Raw genomic sequence first — 14,963 nt, 5'->3', positions numbered from 1 at the left:
ACACTTAAAGCATGCAGAATCGACTCAGAATAGGAAAAGGAGACGTTTAGGTCAATTTTATGCATTCTGGCGTTCGTAGATACAAGAAAACTGTTAAAATTCTTCAGAAACGTCACTTTTGAAGTGTTTTCTTGTACTTTTAAGCCAATCAGATACCCTACGGGCTCGGAAAGTGCAACGAAACCATCAAATTTTAGCTAGAAACTGTATTTTTGTCGATTTTTATTGAATTTGAACTATATTTCAACGTTTTTTGATGGTTCTGAGCCACCAAACACACTTAAAGCATGCAGAATCGACTCACAATAGGAAAAGGAGACGTTTAGGTCAATTTTATGCATTCTGGCGTTCGTAGATACAAGAAAACTGTTAAAATTCTTCAGAAACGTCACTTTTGAAGTGTTTTCTTGTACTTTTAAGCCAATCAGATACCCTACGGGCTCGGAAAGTGCAACGAAACCATCAAATTTTAGCTAGAAACTGTATTTTTGTCGATTTTTATTGAATTTGAACTATATTTCAACGTTTTTTGATGGTTCTGAGCCACCAAACACACTTAAAGCATGCAGAATCGACTCAGAATAGGAAAAGGAGACGTTTAGGTCAATTTTATGCATTCTGGCGTTCGTAGATACAAGAAAACTGTTAAAATTCTTCAGAAACGTCACTTTTGAAGTGTTTTCTTGTACTTTTAAGCCAATCAGATACCCTACGGGCTCGGAAAGTGCAACGAAACCATCAAATTTTAGCTAGAAACTGTATTTTTGTCGATTTTTATTGAATTTGAACTATATTTCAACGTTTTTTGATGGTTCTGAGCCACCAAACACACTTAAAGCATGCAGAATCGACTCAGAATAGGAAAAGGAGACGTTTAGGTCAATTTTATGCATTCTGGCGTTCGTAGATACAAGAAAACTGTTAAAATTCTTCAGAAACGTCACTTTTGAAGTGTTTTCTTGTACTTTTAAGCCAATCAGATACCCTACGGGCTCGGAAAGTGCAACGAAACCATCAAATTTTAGCTAGAAACTGTATTTTTGTCGATTTTTATTGAATTTGAACTATATTTCAACGTTTTTTGATGGTTCTGAGCCACCAAACACACTTAAAGCATGCAGAATCGACTCGGAATAGGAAAAGGATACGTTTAGGTCAATTTTATGCATTCTGGCGTTCGTAGATACAAGAAAACTGTTAAAATTCTTCAGAAACGTCACTTTTGAAGTGTTTTCTTGTACTTTTAAGCCAATCAGATAACCTACGGGCTCGGAAAGTGCAACGAAACCATCAAATTTTAGCTAGAAACTGTATTTTTGTCGATTTTTATTGAATTTGAACTATATTTCAACGTTTTTTGATGGTTCTGAGCCACCAAACACACTTAAAGCATGCAGAATCGACTCAGAATAGGAAAAGGAGACGTTTAGGTCAATTTTATGCATTCTGGCGTTCGTAGATACAAGAAAACTGTTAAAATTCTTCAGAAACGTCACTTTTGAAGTGTTTTCTTGTACTTTTAAGGCAATCAGATACCCGACGGGCTCGGAAAGTGCAACGAAACCATCAAATTTTAGCTAGAAACTGTATTTTTGTCGATTTTTATTGAATTTGAACTATATTTCAACGTTTTTTGATGGTTCTGAGCCACCAAACACACTTAAAGCATGCAGAATCGACTCAGAATAGGAAAAGGAGACGTTTAGGTCAATTTTATGCATTCTGGCGTTCGTAGATACAAGAAAACTGTTAAAATTCTTCAGAAACGTCACTTTTGAAGTGTTTTCTTGTACTTTTAAGCCAATCAGATACCCTACGGGCTCGGAAAGTGCAACGAAACCATCAAATTTTAGCTAGAAACTGTATTTTTGTCGATTTTTATTGAATTTGAACTATATTTCAACGTTTTTTGATGGTTCTGAGCCACCAAACACACTTAAAGCATGCAGAACCGACTCAGAATAGGAAAAGGAGACGTTTAGGTCAATTTTATGCATTCTGGCGTTCGTAGATACAAGAAAACTGTTAAAATTCTTCAGAAACGTCACTTTTGAAGTGTTTTCTTGTACTTTTAAGCCAATCAGATACCCTACGGGCTCGGAAAGTGCAACGAAACCATCAAATTTTAGCTAGAAACTGTATTTTTGTCGATTTTTATTGAATTTGAACTATATTTCAACGTTTTTTGATGGTTCTGAGCCACCAAACACACTTAAAGCATGCAGAATCGACTCAGAATAGGAAAAGGAGACGTTTAGGTCAATTTTATGCATTCTGGCGTTCGTAGATACAAGAAAACTGTTAAAATTCTTCAGAAACGTCACTTTTGAAGTGTTTTCTTGTACTTTTAAGCCAATCAGATACCCAACGGGCTCGGAAAGTGCAACGAAACCATCAAATTTTAGCTAGAAACTGTATTTTTGTCGATTTTTATTGAATTTGAACTATATTTCAACGTTTTTTGATGGTTCTGAGCCACCAAACACACTTAAAGCATGCAGAATCGACTCAGAATAGGAAAAGGAGACGTTTAGGTCAATTTTATGCATTCTGGCGTTCGTAGATACAAGAAAACTGTTAAAATTCTTCAGAAACGTCACTTTTGAAGTGTTTTCTTGTACTTTTAAGCCAATCAGATACCCTACGGGCTCGGAAAGTGCAACGAAACCATCAAATTTTAGCTAGAAACTGTATTTTTGTCGATTTTTATTGAATTTGAACTATATTTCAACGTTTTTTGATGGTTCTGAGCCACCAAACACACTTAAAGCATGCAGAATCGACTCAGAATAGGAAAAGGAGACGTTTAGGTCAATTTTATGCATTCTGGCGTTCGTAGATACAAGAAAACTGTTAAAATTCTTCAGAAATGTCACTTTTGAAGTGTTTTCTTGTACTTTTAAGCCAATCAGATACCCAACGGGCTCGGAAAGTGCAACGAAACCATCAAATTTTAGCTAGAAACTGTATTTTTGTCGATTTTTATTGAATTTGAACTATATTTCAACGTTTTTTGATGGTTCTGAGCCACCAAACACACTTAAAGCATGCAGAATCGACTCGGAATAGGAAAAGGATACGTTTAGGTCAATTTTATGCATTCTGGCGTTCGTAGATACAAGAAAACTGTTAAAATTCTTCAGAAACGTCACTTTTGAAGTGTTTTCTTGTACTTTTAAGCCAATCAGATAACCTACGGGCTCGGAAAGTGCAACGAAACCATCAAATTTTAGCTAGAAACTGTATTTTTGTCGATTTTTATTGAATTTGAACTATATTTCAACGTTTTTTGATGGTTCTGAGCCACCAAACACACTTAAAGCATGCAGAATCGACTCAGAATAGGAAAAGGAGACGTTTAGGTCAATTTTATGCATTCTGGCGTTCGTAGATACAAGAAAACTGTTAAAATTCTTCAGAAACGTCACTTTTGAAGTGTTTTCTTGTACTTTTAAGGCAATCAGATACCCGACGGGCTCGGAAAGTGCAACGAAACCATCAAATTTTAGCTAGAAACTGTATTTTTGTCGATTTTTATTGAATTTGAACTATATTTCAACGTTTTTTGATGGTTCTGAGCCACCAAACACACTTAAAGCATGCAGAATCGACTCAGAATAGGAAAAGGAGACGTTTAGGTCAATTTTATGCATTCTGGCGTTCGTAGATACAAGAAAACTGTTAAAATTCTTCAGAAACGTCACTTTTGAAGTGTTTTCTTGTACTTTTAAGCCAATCAGATACCCTACGGGCTCGGAAAGTGCAACGAAACCATCAAATTTTAGCTAGAAACTGTATTTTTGTCGATTTTTATTGAATTTGAACTATATTTCAACGTTTTTTGATGGTTCTGAGCCACCAAACACACTTAAAGCATGCAGAACCGACTCAGAATAGGAAAAGGAGACGTTTAGGTCAATTTTATGCATTCTGGCGTTCGTAGATACAAGAAAACTGTTAAAATTCTTCAGAAACGTCACTTTTGAAGTGTTTTCTTGTACTTTTAAGCCAATCAGATACCCTACGGGCTCGGAAAGTGCAACGAAACCATCAAATTTTAGCTAGAAACTGTATTTTTGTCGATTTTTATTGAATTTGAACTATATTTCAACGTTTTTTGATGGTTCTGAGCCACCAAACACACTTAAAGCATGCAGAATCGACTCAGAATAGGAAAAGGAGACGTTTAGGTCAATTTTATGCATTCTGGCGTTCGTAGATACAAGAAAACTGTTAAAATTCTTCAGAAACGTCACTTTTGAAGTGTTTTCTTGTACTTTTAAGCCAATCAGATACCCAACGGGCTCGGAAAGTGCAACGAAACCATCAAATTTTAGCTAGAAACTGTATTTTTGTCGATTTTTATTGAATTTGAACTATATTTCAACGTTTTTTGATGGTTCTGAGCCACCAAACACACTTAAAGCATGCAGAATCGACTCAGAATAGGAAAAGGAGACGTTTAGGTCAATTTTATGCATTCTGGCGTTCGTAGATACAAGAAAACTGTTAAAATTCTTCAGAAACGTCACTTTTGAAGTGTTTTCTTGTACTTTTAAGCCAATCAGATACCCTACGGGCTCGGAAAGTGCAACGAAACCATCAAATTTTAGCTAGAAACTGTATTTTTGTCGATTTTTATTGAATTTGAACTATATTTCAACGTTTTTTGATGGTTCTGAGCCACCAAACACACTTAAAGCATGCAGAATCGACTCAGAATAGGAAAAGGAGACGTTTAGGTCAATTTTATGCATTCTGGCGTTCGTAGATACAAGAAAACTGTTAAAATTCTTCAGAAATGTCACTTTTGAAGTGTTTTCTTGTACTTTTAAGCCAATCAGATACCCAACGGGCTCGGAAAGTGCAACGAAACCATCAAATTTTAGCTAGAAACTGTATTTTTGTCGATTTTTATTGAATTTGAACTATATTTCAACGTTTTTTGATGGTTCTGAGCCACCAAACACACTTAAAGCATGCAGAATCGACTCAGAATAGGAAAAGGAGACGTTTAGGTCAATTTTATGCATTCTGGCGTTCGTAGATACAAGAAAACTGTTAAAATTCTTCAGAAACGTCACTTTTGAAATGTTTTCTTGTACTTTTAAGCCAATCAGATACCCAACGGGCTCGGAAAGTGCAACGAAACCATCAAATTTTAGCTAGAAACTGTATTTTTGTCGATTTTTATTGAATTTGAACTATATTTCAACGTTTTTTGATGGTTCTGAGCCACCAAACACACTTAAAGCATGCAGAATCGACTCGGAATAGGAAAAGGATACGTTTAGGTCAATTTTATGCATTCTGGCGTTCGTAGATACAAGAAAACTGTTAAAATTCTTCAGAAACGTCACTTTTGAAGTGTTTTCTTGTACTTTTAAGCCAATCAGATAACCTACGGGCTCGGAAAGTGCAACGAAACCATCAAATTTTAGCTAGAAACTGTATTTTTGTCGATTTTTATTGAATTTGAACTATATTTCAACGTTTTTTGATGGTTCTGAGCCACCAAACACACTTAAAGCATGCAGAATCGACTCAGAATAGGAAAAGGAGACGTTTAGGTCAATTTTATGCATTCTGGCGTTCGTAGATACAAGAAAACTGTTAAAATTCTTCAGAAACGTCACTTTTGAAGTGTTTTCTTGTACTTTTAAGGCAATCAGATACCCGACGGGCTCGGAAAGTGCAACGAAACCATCAAATTTTAGCTAGAAACTGTATTTTTGTCGATTTTTATTGAATTTGAACTATATTTCAACGTTTTTTGATGGTTCTGAGCCACCAAACACACTTAAAGCATGCAGAATCGACTCAGAATAGGAAAAGGAGACGTTTAGGTCAATTTTATGCATTCTGGCGTTCGTAGATACAAGAAAACTGTTAAAATTCTTCAGAAACGTCACTTTTGAAGTGTTTTCTTGTACTTTTAAGCCAATCAGATACCCTACGGGCTCGGAAAGTGCAACGAAACCATCAAATTTTAGCTAGAAACTGTATTTTTGTCGATTTTTATTGAATTTGAACTATATTTCAACGTTTTTTGATGGTTCTGAGCCACCAAACACACTTAAAGCATGCAGAACCGACTCAGAATAGGAAAAGGAGACGTTTAGGTCAATTTTATGCATTCTGGCGTTCGTAGATACAAGAAAACTGTTAAAATTCTTCAGAAACGTCACTTTTGAAGTGTTTTCTTGTACTTTTAAGCCAATCAGATACCCTACGGGCTCGGAAAGTGCAACGAAACCATCAAATTTTAGCTAGAAACTGTATTTTTGTCGATTTTTATTGAATTTGAACTATATTTCAACGTTTTTTGATGGTTCTGAGCCACCAAACACACTTAAAGCATGCAGAATCGACTCAGAATAGGAAAAGGAGACGTTTAGGTCAATTTTATGCATTCTGGCGTTCGTAGATACAAGAAAACTGTTAAAATTCTTCAGAAACGTCACTTTTGAAGTGTTTTCTTGTACTTTTAAGCCAATCAGATACCCAACGGGCTCGGAAAGTGCAACGAAACCATCAAATTTTAGCTAGAAACTGTATTTTTGTCGATTTTTATTGAATTTGAACTATATTTCAACGTTTTTTGATGGTTCTGAGCCACCAAACACACTTAAAGCATGCAGAATCGACTCAGAATAGGAAAAGGAGACGTTTAGGTCAATTTTATGCATTCTGGCGTTCGTAGATACAAGAAAACTGTTAAAATTCTTCAGAAACGTCACTTTTGAAGTGTTTTCTTGTACTTTTAAGCCAATCAGATACCCTACGGGCTCGGAAAGTGCAACGAAACCATCAAATTTTAGCTAGAAACTGTATTTTTGTCGATTTTTATTGAATTTGAACTATATTTCAACGTTTTTTGATGGTTCTGAGCCACCAAACACACTTAAAGCATGCAGAATCGACTCAGAATAGGAAAAGGAGACGTTTAGGTCAATTTTATGCATTCTGGCGTTCGTAGATACAAGAAAACTGTTAAAATTCTTCAGAAATGTCACTTTTGAAGTGTTTTCTTGTACTTTTAAGCCAATCAGATACCCAACGGGCTCGGAAAGTGCAACGAAACCATCAAATTTTAGCTAGAAACTGTATTTTTGTCGATTTTTATTGAATTTGAACTATATTTCAACGTTTTTTGATGGTTCTGAGCCACCAAACACACTTAAAGCATGCAGAATCGACTCGGAATAGGAAAAGGATACGTTTAGGTCAATTTTATGCATTCTGGCGTTCGTAGATACAAGAAAACTGTTAAAATTCTTCAGAAACGTCACTTTTGAAGTGTTTTCTTGTACTTTTAAGCCAATCAGATAACCTACGGGCTCGGAAAGTGCAACGAAACCATCAAATTTTAGCTAGAAACTGTATTTTTGTCGATTTTTATTGAATTTGAACTATATTTCAACGTTTTTTGATGGTTCTGAGCCACCAAACACACTTAAAGCATGCAGAATCGACTCAGAATAGGAAAAGGAGACGTTTAGGTCAATTTTATGCATTCTGGCGTTCGTAGATACAAGAAAACTGTTAAAATTCTTTAGAAACGTCACTTTTGAAATGTTTTCTTGTACTTTTAAGCCAATCAGATACCCTACGGGCCCGGAAAGTGCAACGAAACCATCAAATTTTAGCTAGAAACTGTATTTTTGTCGATTTTTATTGAATTTGAATTATATTTCAACGTTTTTTGATGGTTCTGAGCCACCAAACACACTTAAAGCATGCAGAATCGACTCAGAATAGGAAAAGGAGAGGTTTAGGTCAATTTTATGCATTCTGGCGTTCGTAGATACAAGAAAACTGTTAAAATTCTTCAGAAACGTCACTTTTGAAATGTTTTCTTGTACTTTTAAGCCAATCAGATACCCTACGGGCTCGGAAAGTGTAACGAAACCATCAAATTTTAGCTAGAAACTGTATTTTTGTCGATTTTTATTGAATTTGAACTATATTTCAACGTTTTTTGATGGTTCTGAGCCACCAAACACACTTAAAGCATGCAGAAACGACTCAGAATAGGAAAAGGAGACGTTTAGGTCAATTTTATGCATTCTGGCGTTCGTAGACACAAGAAAACTGTTAAAATTCTTCAGAAACGTCACTTTTGAAGTGTTTTCTTGTACTTTTAAGCCAATCAGATACCCTACGGGCTCGGAAAGTGCAACGAAACCATCAAATTTTAGCTAGAAACTGTATTTTTGTCGATTTTTATTGAATTTGAACTATATTTCAACGTTTTTTGATGGTTCTGAGCCACCAAACACACTTAAAGCATGCAGAATCGACTCAGAATAGGAAAAGGAGATGTTTAGGTCAATTTTATGCATTCTGGCGTTCGTAGATACAAGAACACTGTTAAAATTCTTCAGAAACGTCACTTTTGAAATGTTTTCTTGTACTTTTAAGCCAATCAGATACCCTACGGGCTCGGAAAGTGCAACGAAACCATCAAATTTTAGCTAGAAACTGTATTTTTGTCGATTTTTATTGAATTTGAACTATATTTCGACGTTTTTTGATGGTTCTGAGCCACCAAACACACTTAAAGCATGCAGAATCGACTTAGAATAGGAAAAGGAGACGTTTAGGTCAATTTTATGCATTCTGGCGTTCGTAGATACAAGAAAACTGTTAAAATTCTTCAGAAACGTCACTTTTGAAGTGTTTTCTTGTACTTTTAAGCCAATCAGATACCCTACGGGCTCGGAAAGTGCAACGAAACCATCAAATTTTAGCTAGAAACTGTATTTTTGTCGATTTTTATTGAATTTGAACTATATTTCAACGTTTTTTGATGGTTCTGAGCCACCAAACACACTTAAAGCATGCAGAACCGACTCAGAATAGGAAAAGGAGACGTTTAGGTCAATTTTATGCATTCTGGCGTTCGTAGATACAAGAAAACTGTTAAAATTCTTCAGAAACGTCACTTTTGAAGTGTTTTCTTGTACTTTTAAGCCAATCAGATACCCTACGGGCTCGGAAAGTGCAACGAAACCATCAAATTTTAGCTAGAAACTGTATTTTTGTCGATTTTTATTGAATTTGAACTATATTTCAACGTTTTTTGATGGTTCTGAGCCACCAAACACACTTAAAGCATGCAGAATCGACTCAGAATAGGAAAAGGAGACGTTTAGGTCAATTTTATGCATTCTGGCGTTCGTAGATACAAGAAAACTGTTAAAATTCTTCAGAAACGTCACTTTTGAAGTGTTTTCTTGTACTTTTAAGCCAATCAGATACCCAACGGGCTCGGAAAGTGCAACGAAACCATCAAATTTTAGCTAGAAACTGTATTTTTGTCGATTTTTATTGAATTTGAACTATATTTCAACGTTTTTTGATGGTTCTGAGCCACCAAACACACTTAAAGCATGCAGAATCGACTCAGAATAGGAAAAGGAGACGTTTAGGTCAATTTTATGCATTCTGGCGTTCGTAGATACAAGAAAACTGTTAAAATTCTTCAGAAATGTCACTTTTGAAGTGTTTTCTTGTACTTTTAAGCCAATCAGATACCCAACGGGCTCGGAAAGTGCAACGAAACCATCAAATTTTAGCTAGAAACTGTATTTTTGTCGATTTTTATTGAATTTGAACTATATTTCAACGTTTTTTGATGGTTCTGAGCCACCAAACACACTTAAAGCATGCAGAATCGACTCAGAATAGGAAAAGGAGACGTTTAGGTCAATTTTATGCATTCTGGCGTTCGTAGATACAAGAAAACTGTTAAAATTCTTCAGAAACGTCACTTTTGAAATGTTTTCTTGTACTTTTAAGCCAATCAGATACCCAACGGGCTCGGAAAGTGCAACGAAACCATCAAATTTTAGCTAGAAACTGTATTTTTGTCGATTTTTATTGAATTTGAACTATATTTCAACGTTTTTTGATGGTTCTGAGCCACCAAACACACTTAAAGCATGCAGAATCGACTCGGAATAGGAAAAGGATACGTTTAGGTCAATTTTATGCATTCTGGCGTTCGTAGATACAAGAAAACTGTTAAAATTCTTCAGAAACGTCACTTTTGAAGTGTTTTCTTGTACTTTTAAGCCAATCAGATAACCTACGGGCTCGGAAAGTGCAACGAAACCATCAAATTTTAGCTAGAAACTGTATTTTTGTCGATTTTTATTGAATTTGAACTATATTTCAACGTTTTTTGATGGTTCTGAGCCACCAAACACACTTAAAGCATGCAGAATCGACTCAGAATAGGAAAAGGAGACGTTTAGGTCAATTTTATGCATTCTGGCGTTCGTAGATACAAGAAAACTGTTAAAATTCTTCAGAAACGTCACTTTTGAAGTGTTTTCTTGTACTTTTAAGCCAATCAGATACCCTACGGGCTCGGAAAGTGCAACGAAACCATCAAATTTTAGCTAGAAACTGTATTTTTGTCGATTTTTATTGAATTTGAACTATATTTCAACGTTTTTTGATGGTTCTGAGCCACCAAACACACTTAAAGCATGCAGAATCGTCTCAGAATAGGAAAAGGAGACGTTTAGGTCAATTTTATGCATTCTGGAGTTCGTAGATACAAGAAAACTGTTAAAATTCTTCAGAAACGTCACTTTTGAAGTGTTTTCTTGTACTTTTAAGCCAATCAGATACCCTACGGGCTCGGAAAGTGCAACGAAACCATCAAATTTTAGCTAGAAACTGTATTTTTGTCGATTTTTATTGAATTTGAACTATATTTCAACGTTTTTTGATGGTTCTGAGCCACCAAACACACTTAAAGCATGCAGAATCGACTCAGAATAGGAAAAGGAGACGTTTAGGTCAATTTTATGCATTCTGGCGTTCGTAGATACAAGAAAACTGTTAAAATTCTTTAGAAACGTCACTTTTGAAATGTTTTCTTGTACTTTTAAGCCAATCAGATACCCTACGGGCCCGGAAAGTGCAACGAAACCATCAAATTTTAGCTAGAAACTGTATTTTTGTCGATTTTTATTGAATTTGAACTATATTTCAACGTTTTTTGATGGTTCTGAGCCACCAAACACACTTAAAGCATGCAGAATCGACTCAGAATAGGAAAAGGAGAGGTTTAGGTCAATTTTATGCATTCTGGCGTTCGTAGATACAAGAAAACTGTTAAAATTCTTCAGAAACGTCACTTTTGAAATGTTTTCTTGTACTTTTAAGCCAATCAGATACCCTACGGGCTCGGAAAGTGTAACGAAACCATCAAATTTTAGCTAGAAACTGTATTTTTGTCGATTTTTATTGAATTTGAACTATATTTCAACGTTTTTTGATGGTTCTGAGCCACCAAACACACTTAAAGCATGCAGAAACGACTCAGAATAGGAAAAGGAGACGTTTAGGTCAATTTTATGCATTCTGGCGTTCGTAGACACAAGAAAACTGTTAAAATTCTTCAGAAACGTCACTTTTGAAGTGTTTTCTTGTACTTTTAAGCCAATCAGATACCCTACGGGCTCGGAAAGTGCAACGAAACCATCAAATTTTAGCTAGAAACTGTATTTTTGTCGATTTTTATTGAATTTGAACTATATTTCAACGTTTTTTGATGGTTCTGAGCCACCAAACACACTTAAAGCATGCAGAATCGACTCAGAATAGGAAAAGGAGATGTTTAGGTCAATTTTATGCATTCTGGCGTTCGTAGATACAAGAACACTGTTAAAATTCTTCAGAAACGTCACTTTTGAAATGTTTTCTTGTACTTTTAAGCCAATCAGATACCCTACGGGCTCGGAAAGTGCAACGAAACCATCAAATTTTAGCTAGAAACTGTATTTTTGTCGATTTTTATTGAATTTGAACTATATTTCGACGTTTTTTGATGGTTCTGAGCCACCAAACACACTTAAAGCATGCAGAATCGACTTAGAATAGGAAAAGGAGACGTTTAGGTCAATTTTATGCATTCTGGCGTTCGTAGATACAAGAAAACTGTTAAAATTCTTCAGAAACGTCACTTTTGAAGTGTTTTCTTGTACTTTTAAGCCAATCAGATACCCTACGGGCTCGGAAAGTGCAACGAAACCATCAAATTTTAGCTAGAAACTGTATTTTTGTCGATTTATATTGAATTTGAACTATATTTCAACGTTTTTTGATGGTTCTGAGCCACCAAACACACTTAAAGCATGCAGAATCGACTCAGAATAGGAAAAGGAGACGTTTAGGTCAATTTTATGCATTCTGGAGTTCGTAGATACAAGAAAACTGTTAAAATTCTTCAGAAACGTCACTTTTGAAGTGTTTTCTTGTACTTTTAAGCCAATCAGATACCCTACGGGCTCGGAAAGTGCAACGAAACCATCAAATTTTAGCTAGAAACTGTATTTTTGTCGATTTTTATTGAATTTGAACTATATTTCAACGTTTTTTGATGGTTCTGAGCCACCAAACACACTTAAAGCATGCAGAATCGACTCAGAATAGGAAAAGGAAACGTTTAGGTCAATTTTATGCATTCTGGCGTTCGTAGATACAAGAAAACTGTTAAAATTCTTTAGAAACGTCACTTTTGAAATGTTTTCTTGTACTTTTAAGCCAATCAGATACCCTACGGGCCCGGAAAGTGCAACGAAACCATCAAATTTTAGCTAGAAACTGTATTTTTGTCGATTTTTATTGAATTTGAACTATATTTCAACGTTTTTTGATGGTTCTGAGCCACCAAACACACTTAAAGCATGCAGAATCGACTCAGAATAGGAAAAGGAGAGGTTTAGGTCAATTTTATGCATTCTGGCGTTCGTAGATACAAGAAAACTGTTAAAATTCTTCAGAAACGTCACTTTTGAAATGTTTTCTTGTACTTTTAAGCCAATCAGATACCCTACGGGCTCGGAAAGTGTAACGAAACCATCAAATTTTAGCTAGAAACTGTATTTTTGTCGATTTTTATTGAATTTGAACTATATTTCAACGTTTTTTGATGGTTCTGAGCCACCAAACACACTTAAAGCATGCAGAAACGACTCAGAATAGGAAAAGGAGACGTTTAGGTCAATTTTGTGCATTCTGGCGTTCGTAGACACAAGAAAACTGTTAAAATTCTTCAGAAACGTCACTTTTGAAGTGTTTTCTTGTACTTTTAAGCCAATCAGATACCCTACGGGCTCGGAAAGTGCAACGAAACCATCAAATTTTAGCTAGAAACTGTATTTTTGTCGATTTTTATTGAATTTGAACTATATTTCAACGTTTTTTGATGTTTCTGAGCCACCAAACACACTTAAAGCATGCAGAATCGACTCAGAATAGGAAAAGGAGATGTTTAGGTCAATTTTATGCATTCTGGCGTTCGTAGATACAAGAACACTGTTAAAATTCTTCAGAAACGTCACTTTTGAAATGTTTTCTTGTACTTTTAAGCCAATCAGATACCCTACGGGCTCGGAAAGTGCAACGAAACCATCAAATTTTAGCTAGAAACTGTATTTTTGTCGATTTTTATTGAATTTGAACTATATTTCGACGTTTTTTGATGGTTCTGAGCCACCAAACACACTTAAAGCATGCAGAATCGACTTAGAATAGGAAAAGGAGACGTTTAGGTCAATTTTATGCATTCTGGCTTTCGTAGATACAAGAAAACTGTTAAAATTCTTCAGAAACGTCACTTTTGAAGTGTTTTCTTGTACTTTTAAGCCAATCAGATACCCTACGGGCTCGGAAAGTGCAACGAAACCATCAAATTTTAGCTAGAAACTGTATTTTTGTCGATTTATATTGAATTTGAACTATATTTCAACGTTTTTTGATGGTTCTGAGCCACCAAACACACTTAAAGCATGCAGAATCGACTCAGAATAGGAAAAGGAGACGTTTAGGTCAATTTTATGCATTCTGGCGTTCGTAGATACAAGAAAACTGTTAAAATTCTTCAGAAACGTCACTTTTGAAGTGTTTTCTTGTACTTTTAAGCCAATCAGATACCCAACGGGCTCGGAAAGTGCAACGAAACCATCAAATTTTAGCTAGAAACTGTATTTTTGTCGATTTTTATTGAATTTGAACTATATTTCAACGTTTTTTGATGGTTCTGAGCCACCAAACACACTTAAAGCATGCAGAATCGACTCAGAATAGGAAAAGGAGACGTTTAGGTCAATTTTATGCATTCTGGCGTTCGTAGATACAAGAAAACTGTTAAAATTCTTCAGAAACGTCACTTTTGAAGTGTTTTCTTGTACTTTTAAGCCAATCAGATACCCTACGGGCTCGGAAAGTGCAACGAAACCATCAAATTTTAGCTAGAAACTGTATTTTTGTCGATTTTTATTGAATTTGAACTATATTTCAACGTTTTTTGATGGTTCTGAGCCACCAAACACACTTAAAGCATGCAGAATCGACTCAGAATAGGAAAAGGAGACGTTTAGGTCAATTTTATGCATTCTGGCGTTCGTAGATACAAGAAAACTGTTAAAATTCTTCAGAAACGTCACTTTTGAAGTGTTTTCTTGTACTTTTAAGCCAATCAGATACCCTACGGGCTCGGAAAGTGCAACGAAACCATCAAATTTTAGCTAGAAACTGTATTTTTGTCGATTTTTATTGAATTTGAACTATATTTCAACGTTTTTTGATGGTTCTGAGCCACCAAACACACTTAAAGCATGCAGAATCGACTCAGAATAGGAAAAGGAGACGTTTAGGTACAATTTTATGCATTCTGGCGTTCGTAGATACAAGAAAACTGTTAAAATTCTTCAGAAACGTCACTTTTGAAGTGTTTTCTTGTACTTTTAAGCCAATCAGATACCCTACGGGCTCGGAAAGTGCAACGAAACCATCAAATTTTAGCTAGAAACTGTATTTTTGTCGATTTTTATTGAATTTGAACTATATTTCAACGTTTTTTGATGGTTCTGAGCCACCAAACACACTTAAAGCATGCAGAATCGACTCAGAATAGGAAAAGGAGACGTTTAGGTCAATTT

This window comes from Zophobas morio, unplaced genomic scaffold (genome assembly GCF_036711695.1).
Source record: "Zophobas morio isolate AGI-343-1 ecotype UQ-CSIRO unplaced genomic scaffold, CSIRO_AGI_Zmor_V1 ptg000742l, whole genome shotgun sequence".
Lineage (NCBI taxonomy): Eukaryota > Metazoa > Arthropoda > Insecta > Coleoptera > Tenebrionidae > Zophobas > Zophobas morio.
Note: the sequence above shows the minus strand (reverse complement) of the source record.